A 12,264-nucleotide genomic window follows, 5' to 3' on the forward strand; every position below is an offset into this window, starting at 1 on the left:
CATAGGAGCGACCAGATCTGGGAAACGCCCGGCTTCTCACGCTGCTGTGCGCCGCTCCAGGGTGGGAACCGGCGGTGGCCGTGCCCGCACACCGGCTTCTAGGATGCATGGAACAGTTGCTTCAGGCAGCTTGTATCCTCCAACTGAAGGAATGGAGCTAGAAGATGACGACGACATCCCGCCCGAGGTGAGCTTGTTCTCTGATCTGATTCGTACTTTGCTCTGTTTATTATTTATGTTATACATGTCTTATTTATGGTTTTACATGTCTGTTTTTTGGCTAGATTCTCATACTTTTCATTGATATGATGTGTTAGATTTTATTTGTTCGATGTACAAGTGTTTATTTGTCTAATCTGTTTGATCTACAGGTGTGTGTTATGTTGGATTTTTTTGATCTACAAGTTTGTATGAACTACTACTGTTTAGTTGTTTGTTATTGAAGTGTGTACATGTTTCATGTAGTATTGTGTATTTGTTTGATCTATATCTGTCTATTTCAAATTTTGTCTCTTGTTCTCTGATATGCTTCTCTACTAGTTTGACAAGACAAATTGGTCGGATGCAAATACATTTGTGTTCTCTTGTCTTGTTGTTGATGAAATGAGAAAGGGCAATACAAGTAAGGGGACAATGATAAGGAGAGGTTATGATAATTTGAGAGAGTTCTATGAGCAACAGACTAGCCTAAAGCATGATCTTAGATGTATGAAGAATAGATTCAGCCAGCTCAAGACAATGTACAGTTCTACAAGTCGACACAACTACAAACAGGTGTTGGCCGCCAAGAAAATGGAGGGATAGATGCACCTCTATCTTGGTGGGATAGGCATACCAGGGTAATCTTTGTGCCTAATAATTTGTTTGCTTGTTCTACTTTCATGTTGGTTTGTGCTAACAGTGGATTCTTGTGATTTTTAGAAGAAGCCAGAGTGTAGGAAATTCATGTATGGGTTACCTAGATTCTTTCCTTAGATGGTTGAGCTCTTCTAGAACACTGCTGTTGATGGCTCAACTGCCACCATCCCTGGGCTGTCATGCCATGACCAAGACACAGGGATAGATGAGGATGATGAAGATGGCGTTGCTACTCTAGACGACTGTGGCTTACAGACCAGTTCACCAAGTATCATAAACAACCACAAGAGGGCAAGCAGCACAACTGACATAGCCTCAAGTCTTAGCAAGAACAAAAAAGTTCCAGTGAATGTTATCATGCAGGGGCTGGTCACTCAATTGGAGATGCTGCTGAGAAAGAAGTCAATGCATTAGAGCGAATAGAACAGAGCAAGAGAGGGGAAGTTGCAAAAGCAAAGCAAGCCAGAGTTGATGATGTTGCTAGGTGCCTCAATTTGGCTATGGAAGCTAGGGCAGACAAAGCTTCAAATAAGTACTATGTGGCTACCATGGTATTTAGAAGTAGCTACAATAGGTTGGTCTTTAGTGTCCTTGATACAAATAAACAAAGGATGGCATGGCTGAGGAGGGCTACCCACAATGCTTGAGGAGGATAGGATAGAATGGTAGAAGACTTGATAGTTGGAGTCTCTAGTTTGACAGCCTAAATTTTATTTTGCTTAGGACCTTAAATTTATGATAAACTATGTAATCGTAATGAACCATGGTTTATGTTTGGACCTTGTAATGCTTGTTGAATAATATAATGGGTGTTGCTGCCATTGTTGTTGATGTTGTTGTGATGCTGCCCAAGCATTTTTATTCATGTCAACATTCAATGCTCTTTTTACATCTATTTCTTATGATGACCAGGGAGCATATGAAGTGGGATTTGCTGCTGGACTTTCTGATGCTGGTGTAGGGGCTACTGCTAGAGTGGCTAATGCTAGGTGTAGGATCTTATGATGATTGGTAGAGTACTACTAATGATGGTGCCCCTACTGAAGACTCAGATGACAAGTGGAGTACTGATGATGATTGGTCATATGTTGATGATGAAGGGGGACTGCACTGATGATGAGGAAGTAGGTTTGATGATATATGCTACTAGGTGTCAACAGAAGAGGAGAATGATTGCTACTGCTGTGCTGTTGCTAGGTATGTACCACTGTGACAAGTTCATGAACAAGGCTGGTTATAGAGTCTCACTTGAAACTGGATATCAGTGGACTATGAGAACCTAGGACAAAGGACACAAAGCTATAACATGTTTAGGATGCACAACGATGTTTTTATAGCCTTCACACTTTGCTAGTTGAGAGATATGGTCTACAGTCTACCACAAAAATAAATTCTATAGAGGCTCTAGCAATGTGTTTTGTGGATGTGTGGTGCCCCTCAGTCCATGAGATAAGCTGATAATAGATTTAAGAGGTCACTAGGGACATGTAGCAACAAGTTTGATAAGGTACTGTCTAGTGTGATGAAGCTAGCAATCGATATCATTAGGCCAAAGGGTCCACAATTTTCAACTATTTATAGAAGGTTACAATTTCCTCGATTTGCTTCGTACTTTGATAAATGCATTGGAGCTATATATGGGACACATGTACCTGCCACTGTGCCAACTGAGAAGGTAGTCCAGTACATAGGAAGGAAAGAAATAACCACATACAATGTGTTAGCCTCTATGTGACTTTGATATGAGATTTACTTTTATTCTAGTTGGATGACCAGGATCAGTTCATGATATAAGGGTGTTCAATGATGCACTTGAGAAATTTGGTAATAAGTTTCCACATCCACCTCTAGGTATGTATGGGCTTTTACATTTCTTCATTGTCTTTGTCATAGTATTTGTCATGTTACTTACACAAGTATTGTGTTGTGTAGACAAATTTTATCTTGTTGACTCTGGGTACCCAAATCGATCGAGTTTTCTTGCACCACACAGAGGTACAAAATACCATGTCCCCGAATGGAGAGAAGGGCCTGCACCTAGAGGTAAAAAAGAGCTGTTCAATTACACACATTCTTCACTTAGAAATGTTATAGAGAGGTCTTTTGGAGTACTAAAGATGAAGTGGAGAATTTTGTTGGATTTGCCTAGTTTTACCATGTCAAAGCAAAGCAAAATAATAATGGCATGCATGGACACTGCACAATTTCATTAGACAGAGTGGTATGATGGATGATCCTCTTTGACTTGTGTGATCAAAATGAAAACTATATACCAATAGAGGAAGGAACTTCAACTCAAGCAACTAGAGGCACCACACGGTTTGGAGACGGAGATGAAAACATGAATCAATTTCGTGATTGGATAGCGAATGGTTTGTTTGCAAGGTCATAGCAGCGCCATGGTTTGTAATAATGAAGTTTTTTTGTAAACCATTTAAACATTATTTGTGAGAATGTACATTGAGGCAAACAGCTACCATAGCAGTAGCAGAGCGGTAAGCAGCGTTGGCGTGCAGCCAAGCAGAGCAGCCAAGCATCTAGCAGAGCAGCCAAGCAGAACAGCAAGCCAGGCATGCATTTGGCGCCAAGGCCGCACGTGGGAGGCAGCGGTGCTAGCGGGAGGCAGCGGCGCTAGCGGGAGCCAGCAGTGCGGCACCGTTGGTGCCAAATGTCAGGGGCACCAAGTTAGCATTAATGAGGGACGTTTTGGTCTTTATAAACATGTACATGTCAGGTTTAGTCACTGTTCGTCTAAACGGCCGTTTAGCCCGTTTAAACACCGTGTAAACGCTACACGGTGGTGCGTCGTTTCCGTTTAATCACCTGTTTACCCCGTTTAATTGGCAGTTTAGCCCGTTTAATGGGACGTTTTACCCGAATAATGGCTAAACGGTAGGTGACCGACTGTTTACCGTTTAGCGTTTAGGAAAACACTGGGTTTAGTCACCTAACTAAACATGGCCTTACTAAAAATTAGGAGACAATTAGCTGCCTAGATTTAGGAGCTAGGAACCAAATAGGGCCTAAATGGGATTAAATCATTTAGGAGGGACTAAATTTAGTAGCCGCAATCCAAACAGGACCTTAACTTAGTTAACAATACTTTTTTGATGGGTTTTCATTAATGATGGGCTGTAATGTTATGCCCCACGGCGAAACAAACCTTTAGCAGAGCTTGAAAAGAAGAGAGTTTAGTCGTTACAAAAAAAGTAATAAAATTTGCAGTGAAAATTAACGGGAGGTTGAAAAGATAGCAGTTTACTCCATCTTTCCTGGGCCATAAATATTTGTATTTTTATAAATTTTATTAATAAACATAAAAATGTTTGACTTTAAACTAATTAATTTATTTATGGATAAAGGGAGTAAAACAAGAGGTAAGAAAAATCGCAATATAAATTAGCAAGAGCTTCGAAATAAGAGAGTTCGGTTATTAAAAAAGTAAGAAAAGAGCTAGGTTGTTAAAAAGGTTAGAAAAGAGCTCGGTCAAAAAAAGTGTTTGAAAAAATATGAGTTAAGAAATGAGTTAGATCTTAAAAAAAGAGCTTCAAAAAATATGAGAGAGTTCAGTCGTTTGAAAATGAGGTAAAATGCAATGCAAAAATAAAATTAAAAAAAATGAGAGTTCAGTCATTTAAAAATAAGGTAAAATGCAATGTAAAAATAAATTTTATAAAAAAAATGTTTCATTGAGAGTTGAACTCAAGACCTCCCACTTACTAAATGGGTGCTTTAACCAACTGAGCTATGAAAGCAACTATTTAAGAATTAATAGGTTACCTCTCACTTACTATTTACGACAAGCCACAGCCAAAAACAGGCTGTTAATTGTTTTCATACTCACTCCTTTCAAATTTAAGTCCACTTAAGTTTAGACCATCTCTAGTGATGGTCAAAAGTGAATATGGTCATATATATATATGACCCACGCGAATCAGTAGAGAAGGCAAACCATAGAAGAGGAAGAATAACCAAACCCCTGCGTTCAGAGTAAATGAACTCTTAGAATTATGCTATATCAAATTAGCTGGGTTTAACCAACTTTATTGTAAAGAATAATGGCATTAATAACACTGAATGGATAGATTATAAAAATATATTAACATTTTTTTGAGAGGATAAAAATATATTAACTATGCACGGAGTAGGACTAGTATCTAATATTACTAATTTGATGTCATAAATATTAGTATTTTTCTATAAAATTGAGTTAAACTTAAAATAATTTGACTTATGACAGTTCTAGAAGTTGATTTATTTTTAAATGAAGAAAATATTGAAAAAGAATAAGCCCCACATGTCAGCTAGACCATGCCATTTGGTTTCGCTCTCGCTCATCCAAACCCATCCTCCTCTGAGTTTCTTATATTGGCCGATTCAAGCATGGACCTATGTGTTTGGGTAGGGTTGGTTCAAGCTGTTACATTATTGTTGTCTTTTTCTGATGATAGGTTGAGTCACCAGTAAGAAGGATATTTGATCAAGTTTAACATCTAAAAGTTTAAAAAGATACCTTGCTAGGACGTATTTGTTGTGAATTTAATGAAACTAGTTCGATATTATCGATGTTGATGCATTTTCTTTTATAAATTTGATCAATGTTTGAATGAAACTAAAAAATTTCACAGGAGATATACATAAATATCATAGGAAAAAAAAAACAGAAAACAACAGAATTCCCAACAACGCAAAAGGGCCGTAAACTAAAATTTCAGTAGAGGGAGAGTCCACTGTACATATAATTGACGAATGTCTAGCACTTTTTTTAATGTATATATAACATGGTTCACGTTGGAGTAATATGTTGTAACTACTATTTTCTTCGCAATTACTATTTTCTTCGCAATATAAATGTACATGGTTCTTCTATGTATTTGACAAAAAAAATGTGGGTAATGCCTCCAGCGTATTCAATGACTTGAAAATCCCTCTATTTTTCTATAAAACATATATTTTTCCGTGACATGCTATTTGATGTGATAACCATTACTATGTTTGATATATATTATACTGATATATAGTACTACTCGAAAAATACGAAATGCAACATTCATGAAAATGAGAAATCAATAATTAGGCTGTGTTTAGTTAGGTGAAATTTAAGAATTTGGCTACTGTAGTACTTTCGTTTTTATTTGACAATTAATATTCAATCATGGACTAATTAGGCTCAAAACGTTCGTCTCGCGATTTCCAATCAAACTGTACAATTAATTTTTTTTCGTCTATATTTAATGCTCCATACACATATCGCAAGATTCTATGTGATGGCTACTGTAGCACTTTTTAGGAAAACTTTTCAAAACTAAACAAGGCTGATAGGAGAACTGTAGAGGCTGAGGAAGCGCAGATCATGGGATGGGATGGGTCATGGGAGCCCAATGCGAGGACATGCAATTTGGTTGGCAGTTTGTTACCGAGGGCTGGGCTGCTCACCTCACCTCCATCGCTGCTCTCTGATTGCTCCATCCATCCATTAACTCCCCCTCTTTATTGTGCATGCATGCTTTTCTCCTTTATAACTCCTGCCGCGCTAGCTGCCTCTCCACCGCATCGACCGGCCGGACTCTCCCGACGCGCCCCCAGTGCACGGCCCGCCACGCTAGCCTTCAGCTCCCAGCAAGCCCCAGCTCCGCTGCGGCCTGCAGTTCCGGCCATGAGAGGGCCGGGGAGGAGACCAGCAGGGCGACGGCACGACGCCTCGGTCCGCGGCGGCCGGGCAGGCCATGGTGGAGCTGCAGGCCAACGGGTCGGCGGCTGCCGCGGGGGCGCCATGGTGGTGGGGCTCAGCCCGCTGAGCGAGACCCTGTGGCGGGACAGCAAGGCGCTCCCGCCGGGGGCCGGCCCCGCCGCGCTCATCGGCGACGTGTCCGCCAGGCTCACGTGGAAGGACCTCTGCGTCACCGTGGCGCTCGGCCCCGGCAAGACGCAGACCGTGCTGGACGAGCTCACCGGGTACGCGGAGCCCGGCTCGTTCACCGCGCTCATGGGCCCCTCCGGGTCCGGCAAGTCCACCCTGCTCGACGCCTCGCCGGCCGCCTCGCCGCCAACGCCTTCCTCTCCGGCGATGTGCTCCTCAACGGCCGCAAGGCCAAGCTCTCCTTCGGCGCCGCGGTACGTGACCTTGCTGCTTCCCCAGTCCTCACTTAAGGTCCTAGCTAGATCATGCAGCACTCTCAACTGGGAAAAATAGAATCACTGTTCTATTTTTAGCACCAAACACTCCGGGCTACTACTTCAGCCAGATCATCCATATATAGGAGTAGGAGCTAGCAGTTCCGTTAAGGGTTTCTTAGGTAGGATCTGTTCAAGTTCGAAAATCATCCATATATAAATCATATTTGAAGGTATATATCCGGATCTGGTAATCTACTTGGTGTCAGTAAAAAAATCGTTGCTAATTAAAGGTGGTGTGTGTATATATATATATATATAATATATATATATATATATCATTCTGGTTTTTTAAGACCTACCACTACGCAGCTACACTTAAGCTAAAATATTGTTTCGGCTAATTGGTGTGAGTAAAAAATACCATTCTATTTGAAAATACTGTTTTACGTAACAGTGTTTCTGTGAATGGGCTGGCCAGCCACCCGCCAGCCGAACATTTGGTAGGGCGGCAAGGTGTTATTAGCGACAGATCACAGATACACGTCCGATCCAATCGATTCGGGTCTTTTTTTCGCATCCGGCCAAGATGTTGAAAGCACGTACGGCTACGCTATGCATACTAGAGCTCCGGCGTGTAATGCAGAGTTTGGTGCGCGGATTTAATTCGCCCTCGATCGGTTGGTCGATGGCGCTGGCGTCTCCCCTTCCAATTCATTCGAACATACGGAGTAGGTCGTACTACGTACTGCTAGTACGATAGTATCGTATTTTTGATCTCATCAATAGGGCCTTGGGAGAATTTTTTTTTTGAAAATGGTACTGTAGCATTTCGTTATTATTTGGTAATTAGTGTCCAATCATAATTTAATTAGGCTTAAAAGATTCGTCTTGTAAATTTCGTCTAAATTGTGTAATTAGTTTTATTTTTTATTTATATTAATGCTTCAGGTATGCGTCCAAAGATTCGATGTGATGAAAAATCTTAAAAAATTTTGCAAAATTTTGGGAACTAAACAACACTCGATCCAGAGGCGCAAAAAAATGGCGATCGATATCGTCCTGTGCTCTGCTGTCAATACATATGTCTGAAGCCACCTACACAGCATAAATACTGACAGCTGGGTTTTCTCTCTGATCCTGCTGCGAATTTATGGTGATACGAACCGTCCGGCTGTGGCGTTTGGGCCTGTCTCACCAGCAGTTACACGCAACGCGATCCTGCACAGGCCCAAACGCATCGGTTTTCTGGCTAATTTAGCTCTGATTTCTAGTTAGATTAGAAAGTGGACGGACCCTTTTTTATGGGAGAGTTTGTACTAGTAGTAGTGTAGAGCCGCTGGAGGCCGGAGACTGATCCAGAGGCGTTGGTACCGTGTGCTTCTGCTTGCAGGCGTACGTGACGCAGGACGACAACCTGATCGGGACGCTGACGGTGCGCGAGACGATCGGCTACTCGGCGCTGCTGCGGCTGCCGGACAAGATGCCGCGGGAGGACAAGCGCGCGCTGGTGGAGGGCACCATCGTCGAGATGGGGCTCCAGGACTGCGCCGACACCGTCATCGGAAACTGGCACCTCCGCGGGGTCAGCGGCGGCGAGAAGCGCCGCGTCAGCATCGCGCTCGAGCTCCTCATGCGCCGCGCCTCCTCTTCCTCGACGAGCCAACCAGCGGCCTCGACAGGTGAGCAGCACGTGGTGCACGGCGGCAAAGTGCGTGTGAGCCTTCAGTGTCTGTTGGTGGTGATTACCGCGGAGGCTAATTAACTTAGCTCCTGCGTGGCTGTATGTGTGCAGCTCCTCGGCGTTCTTCGTGACGCAGACGCTGCGGGGCCTGGCCAGGGACGGCAGGACAGTGATTGCTTCCATCCACCAGCCCAGCAGTGAGGTGTTCGAGCTCTTCGACATGCTTTTCCTGCTATCCGGGGGCAAAACCGTCTACTTCGGCCAAGCATCGCAAGCATGTGAGGTAGTAATTCTGGATTCTTGCCGGTATTACCGCGAGATGCTGAATGCATGCTTCGGCAACACTGTGACTGTTTTTTTTTAAGGAACACATCGCTGGAATTACACGGTAGATCGTGCGACTGACTCCTTGCGTTGCTCGGTTGCAGTTCTTTGCTCAAGGCGGTTTCCCTTGTCCGCCTCTGCGGAATCCATCGGACCATTTCCTGAGGTGCGTCAACTCGGACTTCGACAAGGTGAAGGCCACCCTGAAAGGATCAATGAAAACAAGGGTAAGAAGAAGCAGGTCCATGGGCAAATCAGAGACAACAAAACTTGTTCTCTGCGGTAAATAAATACTAATGACCTTTGATGTTCATGAAAAGGCTGAGAGGTCTGACGATCCACTCGATAGGATGACAACATCAGAAGCCATCAGGAAATTGGTTGCATCCTACAGCAGGTCCCAATACTACTACACTGCAAGGGAGAAAGTTAATGATATCTCGCGAATGGTACGTTTTCTGAGTCAGCAAACACAACATTATGCATTGATATGTTGTATCTGTTTACTGTGTCCACATAATAAATACTGCATCTGGGGCTAGGAAATAACCATAACCATAACCATCTTCTTCCTTACAGAAAGGAACTGTGCTGGATTCAGGTGGCAGCCAGGCCAGCTTCCTGATGCAGGCTTGCACCCTGACCAAGCGCTCGTTCATCAACATGTCACGGGACTTTGGGTATTACTGGCTCAGGCTCCTGATCTATCTCCTCGTGACGGTTTGCATCGGCACAATCTACCTGGATGTTGGCACTAAATACACATCCATCCTGGTAAGTAGGAAGAAAAGAAATTGGTCAGGAAGTTCTGGGCTGGACTGATATGAATGCACAATAATGTAGTCACATGACCAATGTCATGAAGCATATGGTTGATTTTAATGCATTGACTCTACCTTGCCTCTGCAGGCCAGAGCTTCCTGTTCTGCATTCGTCTTTGGGTTCGTTACATTCATGTCCATTGGAGGATTCCCTTCGTTTGTTGAAGAAATGAAGGTGAAATTAAGATGGTGTTATTTCATCTGCAAAAGAAACGCTATGAAATTTTGCTCACCTTTCCTTCGCTTCATTTATACAGGTCTTCCAACGGGAACGGCTGAATGGGCACTATGGTGTCGCGGCATTTGTCATTAGTAACACCATCTCAGCAACGCCATTCCTGATTCTAATATGCTTCTTGTCGGGAACTATATGCTACTTTATGGGCGCCTGCATCCTGGTTTTGAACACTATATCTTCTTCGTCTTGAACCTGTACGCCAGCGTTACAGTGGTTGAAAGCTTAATGATGGCGATTGCCAGTGTCATTCCCAATTTTCTCATGGGTATCATCATAGGGGCAGGAATTCAGGTATGACATTTTCACCCATCTCCCATGTCAGTTTATCTGCCCTTATAACCTATTATTGCTTGGGGATATGTGTTCAAAATATGTGGTTAAGTACGGGATTATGAATCAACTTGTAAAATATCTTTTGAGCTCAGATGTTAAGACTGTGATATTTAAGTTGAATTCATGAACTAAAGAACCCCCATACTTGATACGGTTTCTGGGACCAGAATACATCAAAGGACTTCAACGGTTATTGATCGAATAAGGCATCCAGCTTGTCCTGACCAGTACTATCTGGAGCTTTACTACACATTGGCCAACATTCTAGTACAAGCTTAGCAATTTTAGCACAGCATGAGGCATTGGTGAACTTGTAGCTATCACTCGGAATTTTTTTTTTGATTTGCTTAGCTATTGGTGCAGAATATACATTATTGGTGATTCAGTGTTTTAGTTATGTTGAGTAGTTTCATGCCACCGTAAATAGACATCATTATACTCCCCTTGAAAAGATTATGAGTTTGGAATTTATCATGATGAAATCTTGTCAACAATTTTACTGGACAGGGAATATTTATGCTGGTCTCTGGCTACTTCAGACTTCCATACGACATCCCAAAACCTTTTTGGAGATACCCCATGCAGTACATCAGCTTCCATTACTGGGCACTGCAGGTAAATTCGCTTCCACACAGTGGAGCAACCCACATACACTAGACTCCAACCTCAACTTTTGACACCAAAGTCCATACATCTGACAGGGCCAGTGCCAGAACGACATGAAAGGCCTCGTATTCGACAACCAGTACCCGGATCAACCCAAGATCCCCGGGGACTTCATCCTGAAGTACATCTTCCAGATCAACGTGGACCGGAACAAGTGGATCGACTTGTCAGTCATTTTCAGCATGATCTTCATCTACCGCATCCTCTTCTTCCTCATGATCAAGATCAACGAGGATGCGCTGCCATGGATCCGCGGCCACATCGCAAGGAAGAGAATGCAGAAGAAAGGGCCTAGCCCCACTTTCGGCAAGACGCCTTCGCTGAGAGGCTACGTTGTCGATCCAGAGCTCGGTTCCAACGAGGGCTAGAGGACGATGATCTGGTTCTTTTGGGTAGCAGAAATAGGGTGTTTCTCCCCCACGGCTCTTGGTGTTATATTGTATATTAAGATCAGGGAAAATTAAACTGGTATCATACGTTTTGGAACTGAAGCTAATTTGAGTACAGGTATACATACAGCATGTAATGTGACTGAGCAAAGTGGCATCGGAGAGATGCCGAGTGACACATGACTGATTGTTCAGAATTTATTGCCTTCGAGTCTTCGACAGACGAAGAAATGGTTGGAGCACTAAAGCTGGTACGCCTCACATGATCGCATATTATTATCAGATTGATTTTGATTGCTTGTTACATAAATTAGTACTACATATTGACAGAATTGTAAATGCTTCATATATAAATATAAACTAACAATAAATCAACATAAGCAGCAGCAGCAGCTAAATTTCAACGAAACGAACAGGGCCAAGATCCATGCTGTACTGCTTGTGATTACTTCAGCGGTACTTTTCAGCGAAAGAACAGTATTTTCTTCTTACAACGGCTCCATTCGCTGGTCTGAATCTTAGCTGAAACTGGCTGAAAACACTGTTCTGACTGAATTGTTGGGAGAGAAAAACACTGTTCCGGCCGAAAAAACAAGCCGAATATGGGGTAAACCGAACGAGGCCAACAAATCAGTATAAATAGCAGCATCAGAACAGTGTTTTCAGCGAAACGAGCAGTTCTTCAGCGGTATTTTTCAGCGAAAGAACAATGTTTTTCTCTTACAACAAATCAACATAACCAGTAGCATTAGCCAAATTTCAGCGAAACGATCCATGCCGTACTGCTTGTCACTAGGTAGATTGCCAAGTATCAAACATTTCACATGGATTCATTCA

At 42.8% G+C, this 12,264-nt stretch overlaps 1 pseudogene; it reads left to right on the top strand.

Moving 5' to 3' along the window:
* Window positions 1-6,569: 6,569 nt before the first annotated feature.
* On the top strand, window positions 6,570-11,675 carry LOC136497286 (ABC transporter G family member 11-like; annotated as a pseudogene).
* The last annotated feature ends 589 nt before the right edge of the window (window positions 11,676-12,264 follow it).

This window comes from Miscanthus floridulus, chromosome 12, assembly GCF_019320115.1.
Source record: "Miscanthus floridulus cultivar M001 chromosome 12, ASM1932011v1, whole genome shotgun sequence".
Taxonomy (NCBI): domain Eukaryota; kingdom Viridiplantae; phylum Streptophyta; class Magnoliopsida; order Poales; family Poaceae; genus Miscanthus; species Miscanthus floridulus.